This window comes from Papio anubis, chromosome 1 (assembly GCF_008728515.1).
Source record: "Papio anubis isolate 15944 chromosome 1, Panubis1.0, whole genome shotgun sequence".
NCBI lineage: Eukaryota > Metazoa > Chordata > Mammalia > Primates > Cercopithecidae > Papio > Papio anubis.
The window spans coordinates 174,259,247-174,276,120 of record NC_044976.1 but is presented as its reverse complement, the minus strand read 5'-3'; the positions used below and the strand labels follow the sequence as shown (position 1 = coordinate 174,276,120).

General features: G+C 37.1%; 1 pseudogene; it reads right to left on the bottom strand.

Moving 5' to 3' along the window:
* Nucleotides 1-12,697: 12,697 nt before the first annotated feature.
* Nucleotides 12,698-16,212, bottom strand: LOC110741643 (annotated as a pseudogene).
* Nucleotides 16,213-16,874: the final 662 nt, after the last annotated feature.

The window sequence follows — 16,874 nt, the reverse complement described above, 5'->3', positions numbered from 1 at the left end:
AAGGTACTTAGAAGCCTAATTTCCTCATTTCTCAGATGAGGAAACTGAGGGTTAGAGCGGTTAATTGATACCATGGATTGTATGAGGATATTTCACCACTAATCACCATTGCTCTTTTTGTGTCTGTTTACCAAGAACTAAACATACTGTTTCAGGTGCAGACAAGGAATTTTAGAGTTGAAAGTGTCATATAATTTTTAAATAAGGCAGTCTAACCACAAATCAAGTTTTGTGGGAGCTGCATCACTGTCACATATATTCAACTTTTAATTTGAGAGAATATTTTAGTCTCTTCATATGTGTTGTGTTTAACCTAAGTAGCCCTGACTCTGTTTACGTGTACAAGTGAACATGAGTTTGTATGTGAGAGTGAACATACAAAATGGTTGTGCTTTAAGCCTGATGGCAGTTGAGTTCAGAAAATCCTTATAAAAAGCACTGTGCTATGTATCAGAGATACAAAAATAGAGAGGACATGACTGATTACTGCCCTCTACATATGAATAACTTAGTGTTGGAGCCATACGTAAGATAATTTAATATATATGTTGAATACTGTAATAGCTGTAACAAGCGAATCCATTTTAGTCTGAAGCAATTTTTGACGGTGGTCAATTTATAACCCTTAAAAAATGATTTGATACACATGTGGGCTCTTGATAGCTGAGTAAGAGTCCAGGGCTGAAGAAAGTGAAGGGCCAAAGGAGTCATGTAAACACGATTCACACAGTTCAATAGGCGCACATTGCTTGATGTTTGTGGCAAGCTACATGGAGTTCTGTATTGACAGAGTGTGAAGTTTGATTCAGAAAATAATAAGGGAATAAAATTAATGAATAGGGGAATAAAGTGGACTAGAGAATCTGGACTTTTTTCTTTAGGCAGTGGCAGCCACTGAAATGTTTGAAGCAAGAGAGTAAAGATGATCGATGTTCATTTTACATCCCGTTGTTAGAAGTTGGGAGAATGGGTTTGAGGGTATATGAGTAACAGAACAGGAAATCAATGAAGATTTTGCCTCATTCCAAGAAATAGAGAGTAGGGAAAGGAAGTGAAACAGTTTTAGTAGACATGTAGGAACGGGAGGACCAATATATAGTTAGTTGGTAAAATCAGCAGGATTTGCTGATTATTAGCAAGAGTGTGGGAAGTATCAAGGCCCACCATAGGGTTTCTAATTGAACAAATCATGATGACAACATGAAATATGGACTAGAGGAATATGTGGCAAAGCAAGGATGATGAGCTTGTGAAGAGTTTAAAACAGATGCAAAGCTTAGAAGTACGACTTGAGTAACATCAGCATATATAAGAGCTGAAACTCCTGGGAAAGTTTGTAGAAGGAGAACAAAGAAGGGATTTTAAAATAAGTACCTTGTAAAACACTAATACTGAAGGGCAGAAAAAGAGGACCTAACTAAGAAGCAAAATGTGCACTCGTCACTGAAATAGGAGAGAAGGCATCAGTGGGTAGTTTTAAGAAGTAACCTACAGTGGCAAATGCAGCAGAGAGGTCTAACGAGACAGGGGTGTTTTCGCTTAGGCTTTTATAAAATTTGTACATTATTCTAAACTATCAGTATGGTTTGTGTTTCTTATTCTCTGATGAACACATCGCATGAATTCATTAGGAAATTCTTCACTGATGAAAATACATAGCCAGGCGAGCCTGAGGAGAGTGACTGAAGCTGACCTTCCACACCCACCAGCCACATGTTGTTATTGAACACTTGGAGGGCACTTAGTCCATTTTGAGATGGGCTATCAATATAAAACACATACTGGATTTCAGAGGCATTGTCTGAAAATGTGAAATATCTCATTAATAATTTTTATATTAATTACAAGTTGAGATCATAATATGTTGAATATACTGGGTTACATTAAATATGTTATTAAATTGAACTTCACTTGTTTGCTTTTACTTTTCTTAATGTGGCCACTAGAAAATGTAAAATTACTCATGTGGCTTGCATTTGTGGCTGGCATTTCTATTAGATGGTGGTAGTCCAAGCTGCGCTTACTTCCCTTTGCTTATATTTTTCACAAAATCCAGGGTAGATCTGTTTACCCGGTGACGCTTACATACCCACTGAATCCCAGCTCAGAAGCTATAGTTTTCTTTTTTCTTTGGAGACAGAGTCTCGTTCTGTCACACAGGCTAGAGTGCAGTGGTGCGATCTCGGCTCACTGCAACTTTCGCCTCTTGGGTTCCAGTGATTCTCCTGCCTCAGCCTCCTGAAGAGCTGGGATTACAGGTATGTGCCACCATGCCCAGCTAATTTCTGTATTTTTAGTAGAGATGGGAGTTTCACCATGTTGGCCAGGATGGTCTCGAACTCCTAACCTCTGGTGATCCACCTGTCTCAGCCTCCCAAAGTGCTGGGATTATCACGCCTGGCCAGAGGCTATAGTTTTTTTTTGCCAACTTCAACAGCCTTGATTCAGAGTGATCCTCTGCTTTCTCAAATGCCTCTGATAAACTGATAATTAGAACATGAGACACATGAGATATTTTGTTCTCTGTTGTTCTCTTCAGAACATCTTTTTTTTGTAAATAATATAGTTTATTTTTATTTTCTAATTATTTTAATTTGTTATATTTTAGTTCTTGTTCTAGGCTACCTACAAACATAGATATGTATTTTTATCTATAATAATACAAATACCTTAATAATAGATCCATAGGTTGAAATGATAGGATCTGGTAAAGGTAACCTATTTCTGACTATCAGTGCTAAAAGAAATCTAGGGCAGAACCAACTTTCTAGTTAGTTCCATACTTTAGTCATGCCCTGACTTGTGACATTCTAATGTTGAACAGTATTATCATCATTAGTTGTTCAAACATGGAATATATTTTTAAGCTGTACAATATTTAATAACATTAACTAGACTGAATGTTTGAAACGTTCACCTAATTAGTTTCATAGATCCTAAACATATATTAAATCAGCAGAAAAACATACTGTTTTTATCATACACTTGGAGTATTTCTATCTGTGTGTTTGGAATACAAATGTATAATTTTTCTGTAAAAAACACCATGTATTCCAAAAATTTTGTACACAATGCATTTCACTGTCAGAGTCAAACTAACATGAATTTAATTATTGCTTTCAAATTATACTCAATCGTTTATTCAACATTTGCTATTTGTCAGTACATTATTCAGTATTTCTTTCACTAGGAAGACATTTCATTACTATAAATTAGTACTAATCATAAAATAATTACTCAAGAAAAAGCTATGCCAGGTGAAAGAATTAGTTGGTCCTTACTAGCCACTGCAATAATCTATTAAACATACACTTATGTATACTAGTCAAGAATGAAATTTCAATAAAAAAAAATCATAGCCTGTTTTTGGTTCAAATTTAAACCTGATCAAAATAATAAAAAGAGTATATTTTTATTCTAAAGCTGGTTAGTAGCCAAAATTATTTCATCTATCTACCTACTTATCATCTATCTACTTGATATTAAAATGAACTGACTCAGATTCATGTTGGCTAAACTATTTTTATTTGCACAGCTACTCTTTTCTACAAGTAAAAATCTTTTATTATTTTCTCCCATTCTGTCTTCTATATACCTCTCTGCATATTTACTCACAAATAAAGTAAAACTTTAATGTACATATATTACTCAGTTTATGCTATGTTTCCTCCTCCTATGTAATTCACATGTGAAGGATCGCATCTAAATATAACAAAATGTGTGTTCTTCGTTTGTGCTTTGTGTGCCACCATCCAGTTCCCCCATCCACCTGTGCACTATGAAATGTGCCCAGGAATAATGGCGAATGCTTGGTACAACCTTGGTGTAGAGATGAGCTGGTGCGCCTACCTTGAGTTTTCTTGATCTAGCCCTTGTAGACTCCAAGAGTCTAGGAGAAAACTCACCTGTCACTTGACCCCATCAGTCAGCATAGTTAGAATTTCAGTCAAATATCTTTGATGTCATACAGATAAAAACTCAGGATAATTTACTTCTATACAGAAAACATATTGGCAATACAATGTAGTTAGGAACATTAGACCAAATAAACCAAATAAGGTCTAAAGAAATATTAGAAATGAAACAAAGCATTGCAAAACTCTAGCTTCATTCCACATAAAACAACTCTTGAGTTATAGAAATCCTATTTGTGTCAACAATGAGCTGTTCCCACTACAGAATCTCAGAGTTGAAAGGACACTTAGAGATCATTGAGCCTAATTTTCTCAACTAGCACAAAGAAATTGAAATAACTTTTCCAAGGATGAACTGCAAGTTCTAGCAGAGTGGAGACAAAACCTAGGTCTCCTGTCTCCTATTTGGATGGGCTTCTGCCACACTTTGCCTAAGAGACAGCAAATTACGATAATGTTCCAAGCTCTGGCTTTACACTAACGTACTAAAGCACTCAGACAGTAATTTGTGGGATGGCCAGTGGAGGAAGAATGAAATGGCTCTACTGTATATGCTTAAAATAATGTAAAGTCCCCATCCATCACTCTGAAGACTGCTATTGAAGGAGCTCAGGTGGTACACTCACAGGGTACTGTATCTAAGGAGAAAGATACTGCATTGCAAACACTGTTAACCTGTATGAGTGCGAGTGAGCAGAGATAGATTCCTGGCCTCCTGGCTGAGTCCTGCAAACCTGAGCTTGTGGAGTTACATGGCGGAGATCCCCATCATCACAGAGCCACTGCAGCACACTTGGTCATGCATGCATTCTCACAGGCACATACAGCCCCATAGCGGCAGGCTGTTCCCACCGGCTTCAGGGACATCATCCGAGGACACTTCCTTCACCCATCTGCTGTTCTGGGAGGCTCAATTGCTCAGAATTTGTATGTGACATTTGCCTCATTGTGAAGTGGGTATAAAAGAGTGTTACTGAGCAAGGGAAAGTGCCGACAAAATCCTGTCTAAGCTTAAGGTAGATCTCCTTAGTGTCTCTGCTCTGATTTCTCACGGGTTGTATAGGCTGTGAGCAAAAATTGAAAACAAGGTTAATTTTTTGGAATAGCCATCAGAATGAGTTTAAGACTAATGCTTCTGATAAAACCTCATAGCTAGCTTTCCCCTACATAAAAACTAATAATAAATCATGTTAACTTACTACATTTTAACTTAAGAGATAGCTTCATAGTACTAGTTTCCCATATGGGGGCTGGGAGAAGACCTCGTCTTCTCATACCAACAATGTCAATAGAAAAGATCACACTTTTGTTCTCATATATCAAGTTTAAATAACTATTTACCTTTTTAAGATTATATTTTATGTTAATGAATGTGATTGGTATCACTTGTATAAAATATAAATAAAGAATACTTATTTTTCTGCCTCATAGCCCTTACTTTGTATTAAAGCCCAACATGCCAGCTTTATTTAAATGTCTTAATCCCATTACAAAGGGTAAATGCTACACAAAAAGAGTTTTAAGGGCCAAATGATTTCCAGTCTGGAATATTACATATGAAATAATCTGAAAAATTTAAATCAAACTCTATCCTTGGGGAAAAAATACTATATGTATGTCTTGCATGACATGCCAAATGAACATAAGCTCTGATTTTGATGTTTTTATTTCTGTTGTTTTTGAGAGAACTGAAGAATCAAAAATCAGTTATGATCTCTCTTCTCAGATATATTCTCTGGCATCAAAACACTCCATGGTGACTTCAAGAAGCCAGACTGGTGGGTGTCCAGGTGGTGCAGGGGAAGGCACAGGGCTACCAGTTGTTCAAAAGCTGAGGAGGTAAAGAAGGAATGGCCCGTGGTGCTGCTATACCCTGATTCCTGGAAACCTGATGTCTAGCAAGACAGTGGGGGAGAGTAGAACCTAGAAGAGGAGCAGCCGCATCTTCCCACCCACAGCAGTTTCTTTTCCTGGCTGCATATCCGTCACTCCCTATAGCCTGGACACTCTGAAGAGAAGGACCATCCTTAGACCCCATAGATTGAAAAGGATGAGTCACTGACTTTTTGAGGCACCATCTAGCTGCAGTATGTGTCTGGCCCTGAAAGGTAATGCTATTTTCAAGGACTTGCCACTGCCTCTGTGATCTGTGAAACACCCATGGATGACACCTTCTCTCCACAAAACTGGTATCCCACAATGCACGTATTGTTGAGTCCATGAGGGTCATGCTCTTTGCTTGGGAGGCAATGCTAGCACTTTACCTGCATGTACCAGAAGAAGACTAAAAGACTGAATCCAAGTGAACAGTAGCGCAATTGAAGGAACTAGACAAGCAGCAATGAAAGGTGTTGGAGAAGATGTAAGTAGAAGACTTAGAAGAAGAAATGGATACCACTGGAAGGAAAACAAATACAAGTAAAAACGATGAGATGGATTGTGCATGAAGAATGAGAGAAGATATTGTGAAAGCTGAAGCCAAAGAGAACTTTACTGTCTAAGAGTTTTCACAGAAAAGGGAGATCTTTTATATCAATAATGAAACAAAGCACCCCCTCTACTTTTTTAAAAACCAAGGAAGAGAAAAAATCAGAATATGAATTTGATGAATCGGGACAGAGACAGGTCTTGGTTCTGCAGGATGAGGTTTGATTCATCTGGAAAACAACACCAGGTTGAAGCCATTCACTTAGGAGAGAATAAAGGAAGCAAAGATGCAGTGGTCAGCGGAAGCTTGTTCGTTTCTCTGTACTGTGAGATTCCCACTGCATCAGGAGGCAGTATATCAGAAAAAGAAAGTCCGGAACTGAGAAGATGAAGACTTTTATGAGAGTGATGATGACATATTCTTTCATTCAGCTGACCTGATTGAGAAGTATCTGAATCAAATTATAAAGGCTGGGAAGATTGATGAGAAGCCAGAGACCTTTGCATCATTGGTTGCAAAGTTAAATGATGCTGAAATCTGAAGCCTCAAGCAAAGTTCTATCAGAATCACCATCTCAGGCTTCTTTAGATGTGTTCATGTCAGAAGTGAAATAGAGAAATTCATTCATTAAATGGTATGTCTCAGAAGAAATTTTGAGCACTTTGAACTGACGAAACTATAGAGACTTAAAGGATTGATAAAAATTATAAAGCCAGCAGAGACCTCAGAACTAAAAATGATTGAAAATTAGACTAAAGATGCAGACGAAAAACTACAAAGCTTATATTGACTCTCTTTGCTGCCATAAAAGGGGGAAGCAAATTCAAATAAAAAACTGGAACAGTGAAGAATTTACTCTCCAAGCACTTCTCATTCTAATGAAAATGAAAGATGAGCCTGAAAAAGAGTAAAGAAAGTTTAGGAGGAAGAAAAGAACAGAAAACACATGAGAAGAAAAAAAAAAAAAGAGGATGGAAGCAGTAGGCTGGAACAAAAATTAGAGCCAGAATAATCAGTGCAGGGAATGAGGTATTTCCCAGGTTTCACATGTTCTCGAGAAATAGAAAACCATGGCAATATGTCTCAGCCAGATGAAACAGAAGCATTATTATCAAGAGATTAATAAAATAGCCTCATCACTCAAGGAACCTCCAGCATCAAAAAAATAAATGTGAGAAAAACAAAGATAATTTTTTAAGAAAAGCTTCAAGTCCAAGCAAATTTATTTATTTTATTTTATTTTATTTTATTTTATTTTATTTTTGAGACAGATTTTTGCTCTTGTCACCCAGGCTGGAGTGCAATGGTGCAATCTCAGCTCACTGCAACCTCTACCTCCCAGGTTCAAGCAATTCTCCTGCCTCAGCCATAGCTGGAACTACAGGCACACGACACCACACCTGGCTAATTTTTTTGTATTTTTAGTAGAGATTGGGTTTTACCATGTTGGCTAGGATGGTCTTGAATTCCTGACCTCAGGTGATCAGCCTCCCCACCAGCCTCCCAAAGTTCTGAGATTAGAGGAGTGAGCCACCATGCTGACTCCAAAATGGTGATAACAGGATCCATCTTCATGACAATATTAGCATTGATTGCTTCAGAATTCCAGAGGAAGACCTGGTAGACCAAGTGGCATGAGGTATTTGGGATAGTATATAGAGGTGAATGGTCAGAGAAAGTGTTCAGAAGAGCATTTGTAAAATGTGGCAACTGGTCTTTTTTTCCATTCTTTTAGTTTCTTAAATTTATCTAACTGTTTGATTCTTCTAAATTTGGTATTTATATGTAAGGGTGTTTGTGTGTACATACACAAAAATGAAACCAATGCCTCTTGAGAATTACAAATGGAGAAAATTGACCCTACTAAAATGAGAAGGCAAAAAAAAAAAAATAATAATTGTCATGAAAAGAAAAGAAACACTTTGGTATGATGAGTTCATGATTCTATTTCTCAAGTACGTTGTTTCTTCTAATTTTTAAGATTTTATAATAAAACAAAAGAAAGATATTTTCTTACTAGGCTACAAGTATCTTCTCATTTAGTAAGGGAGCGGATTCAGAGACCATTTTTGAAATTTTCTAGTATAAATTGATTTTTATTATAGTAGATATTTCAAATATTTGATTTAAAATGCTATTGGAAATAAAATTCATGAATTATGTTCATTAGAGCTTAGTTTGGGAATTTACAGATTTTTTATGGTTATAAAATGCATATTAGATAAACATTTTCAATGCACATTGTTTTCTTTTAAAGGAAAAAAAAAAGGTATCTGTTTTCAGGTTACCTGTGGGCAAGAAACAGGGTATATTCACTGAAAGGAAATAATTCAGGAAATCAGGAACTTTTGGTACATAATGTGGCCTTCAAAATATCTTAATGCATTTTTGACAGCTATCTTATTTTAAACTAGTAAAAACAATCTGATGTTCCATATTTGACAAGACAGGATTTTATCGAAGATTATCAAGTCGTGACCTGGTGATAAGATCTGAAAAATATTTAAGGAAAAAGTAAAAAATGGAGCCATATAAATAAAGGTGATTTGGTAATAGAGGTATAATTATCTCAGTAAGTTCAAGTTGTGGTGGAAATTTAATGAATACTGGTAAGTTCAGTGTAATTCAATCCCAAATTATATATTCTTGATCACCTTTAATTAAAACAGAAATTAGTGGTTCGGTGCAGTGGCTCACGCCTGTATTCCCAGCACTTTGGGAGGCCAAGGTGGGAAGATCACTTGAGTTCAGGAGTTCAAGACCAGCCTGGCCAACATGGTGAAAGTCGTCTCTACTAAAAATACAAAAATTAGCCAGGCATGGTAGTGCACACCTGTAATCCCAGCTACTTGGGAGGCTGAGGCAGGATAATCGCTTGAACCCAGGAGGTGGAGGTTGCAGTGGGCTGAAAATGAACCACTGCACTCCAGCCTGGATGACAGAGTGAGCTCCATTTCATAAATAAGTAAATAAATAAATATTAGTATTATACATGCAGAATTCCACTTGGAGTTACAAGATGGTTATATCTAGGCTGAGTTGCACCTGCATTAAAATTTTTTTTTCCCTAGGATAGTGTTTTGTGTATTTGTTTTCAATGTGATGGTTTTAAATTGAGCATATTATCTGCTTCAGTATTTTTCAAATTGTGAAAGTGTCCAGTTTGAAACTTATTTTTTTTCTTTCTTCAACTTCTAAGTTCAGGGGTACATGTGCAAGACGTTTTGGTTTGTTACATAGCTAAATGTGTGTCATGGTGGTTTGCTGCACAGATCAACTCATTACCTAGGCATTAAGCCCAGCATCCATTAGCTATTCTTCCTGACACTCTCCATCCTCCAATCCCCCTTCAACAGGTGCCAGTGTGTGTTGTTCTCTGCCAGCTGTCCATGTGTTCTCATCATTCAGCTCCCACTTATAAATGAGAACATACAGTGTTTGATTTTCTGTTTCTGCATTAGTTTGCTAAGAATAATGGCTTCCAACTCCATCCATGTCCCTGCAAAGGGCAAGATCTTGTTCCTTTTTATGGCTGCATAGTATTTCATAATATAAATGTACCACATTTTATTTATCCAGTCTATCATTGGTAGGCATTTGGGTTGATTCCATGTCTTTGCTATTGTGAATAGTGCTGCAATAAACATATATGTGCATGTGTCTCTATAATAAGAGACACATTTTGCATTGCTACTCAAACCCTCTCTCTGTTAAACACACACACACACACACACACACACACAGCACACACACAGTATTTAATGCTTACTACATTTTTGGTGTATGTTCTGATTGATCTATTGTATTCTATTCTATCAGGTTTTTTTTTTTTTTCATTTGAAAAGTGCTGCCTGTGGCCCCCCAAATTCAACCTGAAGTTGAAAGCATAGTCTATTCTCTTACCTTTGGCAAATGCCACACATTTCATTACTTAATGTGGCCTCAAAGGCAATTATATTTGTGAGCATTTAACTAGATTAGGAAAAATTGTTCTAAAATCTGAAGGGAACATTTTCAAAAGTTGATGAGCTGATCAAACAGGGTGAAACAAATAGTGTTGGATGAGAAGGGGAATCTTAGATTCAGGAAGAGAAGATAAATGGTGTACATTATTTCTATTTATTATTAACCACTTGACTCACCAATGAACCTGGAAAATCAATGAGCATGCTTTTGACTGCAAGAATAAAAAACCCGAACACAAATGACATTAAATAGTAAGAATATATATTAAAAACAAACTGAATTAAGTAATAAAGATATTTATTATGTCCCAAGTCTAAAAGTTCAGAGCTTGAGTAAGTTTATTTACAATGACTCAATGATGTTACTAAGTAATTTATTTTCTCATATTACCATTTTACTATTTTGAATATTTGATTCATCCTTGTGGCCTTCAGGTAGCTCCAATAGGCATTCTTTCTTGGTCATGACAAAAAGAAAAAATATATATCTCCCAGGGATGGAATGTAAGTCCTTAATCTAGTCTGATTGGTCCAACATAGATTGTATTGGATCCTTTGGATCAATTCTGGGGATTGCCAGCCATTGATTGGCTGCAACTAATTCAGAACTATTCCTAGAGTTGAGAATGAGTTCAACTTCTCTGGAGTCACACGGCAGAGGAGTATATCTTGCATTAAAATTAGGATTTGGTTAGAATGGGAAAAGTTGTGGGGAGGGGCTAGATAATACATGTTGGGAAGGCATAATCCATGTTTTTTTATAGATCCTCTTTGATGGAACTCTGTTATTTCATGGTTTCAACTTTCCTTGATTCCCTATAGCTGAAGCTTGGACTGTCATGGAAAAGATCAGCTTTATCTTAAGAGCTGGGATATATACCAGCCTTAGTCGTGTACCGGAGAACAGGAAAGTTAGCACCACTCATATCCAGATTGCTTAGCATCAATAATCTTTATTTGTATTTATTTCCAACTATTTATGACACTTAAGTGACTGAGATTCATTTTTATTTTTCACTACCATCTTTCTCCTATTTTATTCTCTTGCATTTCAGTGTGCATGATGATAATCAACCTGATTCCTTACCATATTTAGGACTTCAGCTGCGACTTATTCAAGCCAGTCTTGTTACCTAGAACTTTGAGTCCTTCCCTGATACCAAACTTTGTATTTAATACCACGCTTCTGCTGAAAATCATTATCTTGCCTATTTGGATCTCCAAGTAGCTCTTGATTCTTGTTTTCCAGTTGTCATGTTAATGGGCACATTGTTGACTCCTGCTGTATTTATGTAACCATAATTGCTTTTCTTTAAATTTTCTTAGCTCATCTTGCCACAATTTCTAAGAACTCCTACCTAGTCAACTGGTATTCCTTTTACAGACTGCTCTAGATTTTGTCTAAACTGTAGTACTGCCTTACATTTTTTTTTAACACATTTAGTCCAAGATGTTGACCTCTTCCACTCTTATCCATCCAATTACACTAAACCCTTCCATGCTTGCTATGCATATCACATACTTCTCTTTCTCCCTTTCTGATCTGTCTGGACTAAGTATTTCATTTGGTCCCATAATGTATCTTTTTAGAAACTATATAACAGATTCTAAAATTCGACTTTCCCAATTGTGTATAACCTATTTATTAGTACTCTTGAGACCGACATGATAGTTTATTAATTTTTTTATTCCTCCCCTATAGAATTTAACCTTGTGTGTTACAGTAGTCAGTCAATAAATAGAATGAATTAAGATACATATGAATGAATATAACAAATGAATGAATCAATACATAGCTCTGAAAATTCTCCCTTTTGCCAGTAAATCTCTTCTAGATATTTCTGATTTCCTGTACTAAAACAAAACCAAGGTTTGGAGTCCTGGGTGGTTTAAAAAAAAAAAAAAAAAAGGGAATACTTTGTACTGTTAGAGGACTTTTTTCAGTATTCAAATTGTGCCAACTCACCCAATCGTACTCTTCTTCATTACTACTTAAAGAAAATTCAATCTTTAAGTCACAGGCCTGACACAAATGGAGAAATAGACACCCACTGTCTACAGAATTAGCACTTGCTGAAATATATGAAATATTTCCTAGTAGTATAAGATTGAAAAGTTCAGGAAAAGGAAATGGATTGAGAAACTTGTTTTCTTTTTCTTTCTTTCTTTTTCTTTTCTTTTCTTTTTTTTTTTTTTTTTTTTGAGATAGAGTCTCGCTTTGTCACCCAGGCTGGAGTGTAGTGGCGCAATCTCGGCTCACTGCAACCTCTGCCTCCTGGGTTCAAGCAATTCTCCTGCCTCAGTCTCCTGAGTAGCTGGGATTACAGGCATGGGCCACGATGCTTGGCTAATTTTTGTATTTTTAGTAGAGACGAGGTTTCACTATTCTGATTGGGCTGGTCTTGAACTCCTGCCTTGTGATTTGCCCAACTCAGCCACCCAAAGTGCTGGGATTACAGGTGTGAGCCACCATGCCTGGCTGAGAAACTTTCTTAAAGGATAATTGACATACTGACATCATATAGAGCTTGAAAAAATACAAAGGAAAGTGCAGGTCTATCAAGACTGGTGTATGTTTTGGTACCGAACTCCTAATCATACACCCTGGATTAAATTGCAGAAGCATTTAATACATCTATAGCACACATTTTAAAAGCTGGAATGATGAAAATATTCACCAGTTCATGATGTATTTTTTAAGTGAATAGATTTTAATCAGGCTTTCCTAGAGTTTATAATAGATATTTATTCTTTTAACATGGTAGTTATATTTCAGTTTTTACCTTATGAGCTACGAAACATGTGGTGAACCAGTGTAACAAACCAGAAATTATAATAACTTTTAAGACACTCTTCTGAAAGGGCCCAATCGATTTGTAGATTGTGTTATCCTCATGTTCCTGTCTGTGTTATACTACATAAAAAGAGGGTCCTTGCTTGTCTCTGAAGGATAATATTAATCTTACTCTTCAAGTAAGCACCCAGTATATCTCAAATGTCAGAAAGAGAGCCTTATTCAGTGTTGCTGAGTTCATAAAGGATGACATTTCTTCCTTAGGAAGCAGCATTCAGAATATTATGATGAGACATCCCACCTGGGAGGTAAAGATCAGCTTCCACACTCTGCAGAACGCTGCTCCCAGAACCAGCACACAGGGCCATGACTTTGACTTTAGAACTCTAAGGTCCTCCCTACTCTAAGAACTAAGCACACATGTGATAGTTTTAAGTGGCTTTTGATTTGCTCTGTCATGGTTGTCAGGGAGATAGATTCATCCAGTATGCACAACCATCCCATTCCACTATGTGGAAGCAAAGGCTTCTCCAGTCTAAAATTTCAGTCTTTTGATGCCATTTTATGTTCTGGGAGAGAAAAGCCACTACCTGCATCAAAGTCTTCTGCGTATAATTGAGACTGAGCCATGTATGTTTATCATCATCAATCCCAGCAGACAAAGAAGTAAAAGAAATATTCACAACTTTTTTTCACTGCAGACATGACTTTGTCCAGGTCTTCGGTGGGTTCTCTCTGCAGAGTAGTTGGAAGCTTTGAAAGGATGCAACAGCCTGGAGGTCCAAGCTCCAAGCTCTTTAACCAACCAGTTGCAGAATCCCTGCATTGCATTCTATAGAGAAGGAATAAAAAAATTAATCACAGGCTATGTGAGGAAAATACATACCAACTTCGTTCTCCAGATCCTGGATTACCAGGAGCTCTTTCCAGGTTTTCTAAGTTATGTGCCTTATAGGTCTGAAAATTGGTGGATGGTAGGAGAGAATGAGGTCTGCCTTCCTTCACAGCACCTCCTCCATCACTCCCTCAATAAAGCCATTGGTCTGGAAGAGTGTGTTTGTAGTACGTGATGCTCTTGGTTCCACCAGTAATCCAATATTGTCATAACTCTCAGCAAATGAGAGGGATGCAAAGTCATTCAAGGAGGCAAGCAGAGCCTTCAAATCCATGAAATAATGAGATTTGCAGATCAGGGAATCTTTACGCAGGACAGATTCCATGTCCTGATACTACGCCATTCTCTAGATTCTTCTAAACCTGGCAAGCTTGAAAGTGAAGCCCTCCTGGGCCACCACACTAGCTTTGAGTTATTTACTGTTACATTTGAAAGAGCCCTTGGAAATAACATAATAGAACACCCTCGTTTCTCAGATTAGAAAACTGTGAGGCTCTACAGCTTGAAGCCACAGTTAACAACAATGGGAGACACTACAGTACAGTGCCTGTCTTAACGAGAAGTGACTCTGAAGCTAAACTGAATCCCAAAGCCACAGCTGTGTAACCACAGGGAAATTACATAACCTCTGCAGTTTCTCCTTCTGAAGAATGGAAATAATAGTACACAGTAGATAATGTTGCAAGATTTCCACATAAAGCTGAAAACAGCGCCTGTCCTAGAAGAAGCACTATGTTTGTGATTGCTAAATAACATTAGTAGGGCTCCTTTACACCTGCAAACTGCTTCCTCTGTGTTGCCTCACTCACCCCTCATTTCAGTGTTACTTCAAGCCTTTCTAGGTGAGTGAAGAGCCACGTGACACAGCCAGTAAATCTTTGAGTCCTGACTCCTGACCCGTTAGCCCCATGCTGTTGTGTGGTAGGCAGTTTTCTGCCCCCATCTTCTTTTTGGTCCTCCTTCTCTGCAGCATCGCCATAACAGTCATAACCTGCTTTAGCCAGGACCTGCCACTACTTGACATGTTTTAGAAACAATATGTGAAGCAAAAGGCTTGATACTCCAAACTCATCTGCGTGAAAGGATTGAAGTCTCTATGTGGACATTTAGGAATGACAACTGTGGAAGAATTTTGTTTACTTGTGAAAATATTCAGAACACACCTGGAGCATGAAAATTTTAATTCAAAAAGCTACACAGGAAGTCACCTTTCTATATATCTTTCTTGTGTGTTTTATTTTTATTTCTAACAAAAAGATAATTCTGTGACAGCAGTCCTATGTCAAAGGCACAGAAGAGGGGAATGAATTAAAAGATTGATAGAGCTTCATTTGAATAGGCAGTAACACAAGCTGGAAAACTGCTGATGCTAAAAAAAAAAAAAAAAAAAAGAATTTGGATTAATGTTTTTCATGATGACATTTAATTGATGCTGCCAAGATTGAAGAAATACTCCACTCTCTAAAACACCTTTTGCTTCTTGAAACCTTATTCGTTTAAAAGATTTTAATGTCCCTCCCTGCCTCACTCCAAAGAAAAGAGGAAAACCTAAGTAACATTTTTATTAAATCATTGTGGATAACCAATTACAACTTATACATAGCAAATACATTTTCTAAGTTTTTCAGACAGTCTCGATTGAAATTGTAAATAAACTAGTCATAATCATTACTGCCATCATCATCATTGATCGTTAGCAACAGCAGCAAATAATCATTACTGTCATCATCATCTCATCAATTGTTAACAACAGCAGCAACAGTGTTACCACCTTCCTCTCTTGTATATGTATCCTATGCTACTGCCTTTGGAGATGTTATATGTTTTTATAGCATATATTTAAGTTGCATAATATGATGTTTTGACATGCTCATACACAAAAAAATGGGCATGAAAACCAACTAAATTAACATACTCTTCATCTCACAGTTACTCGTGTTTTCTTTTGGTGGCAAGAGAACCTAAAATTTACTCTCATGTTTTAGTTGATTTAGGGCAATAAAGTGCCTCTTCATGTCTTTGGAAGAAAAAGAAAAAATGAGTTTAATTTTTCAGGTAAATTACTTTTAATAATTGGAATATTAATTATTTAAACAATATCATCCATATTCAATAACCACTTGATCCTTTTTTAAGTTATACTTTAAGTTCTGGGATGCATGTGGAGAACGTACAGGTTTGTTACATAGGTATACATGTGGCATGGCGGCTTCTGCACCCATCAACCTGTCATCTAGGTTTTCACCCCCAGATGCATTAGCTGTTTATCCTAGTGCTATCCCTCCCTTTGCCCCACACCTCCCTACAGGCCCTGGTGTGTGATGTTTCCCTTCCTATGTCCATGTGTTTTCATTGTTCAACTCTCACTTATTAGTGAGAACATGAGGTGTTTGGTTTTCTGTTCCTGTGTTAGTTTACTGAGGATGATGACACATTAAAAAGCTTATCCAGTTGGCTTCATCTCTGGGATGCAAGGCTGGTTCAACATGCACAAATCAATAAATGTAATCCATAACATGAACAGAACCAATGACAAAAACCACATAATTATCCCAATAGATGCAGAAAAGGCCTTCGGTAAGATTCAACACCCCTTAATGCTAAAAACACTCAATAAACTAGGTATTGATGGAACATATCTCAAAATAACAAGAGCTATTTATGACAAACCCACAGCCAATATCATACTGAATGGGCAAAAGATGGAAGCATTCCCTTTGAAAACCAGCACAAGACAAGGATGCCCTCTCTCACCACTCCTATTCAACATAGTATTGGAAGTTCTAGCCATAACAATCAGACAAGAGAAAGAAATAAAGGGTATTCGGCTGGGTGTGGTGGCTCATGCCTGTAATCCCAGCACTTTGGGAGGCTGAGG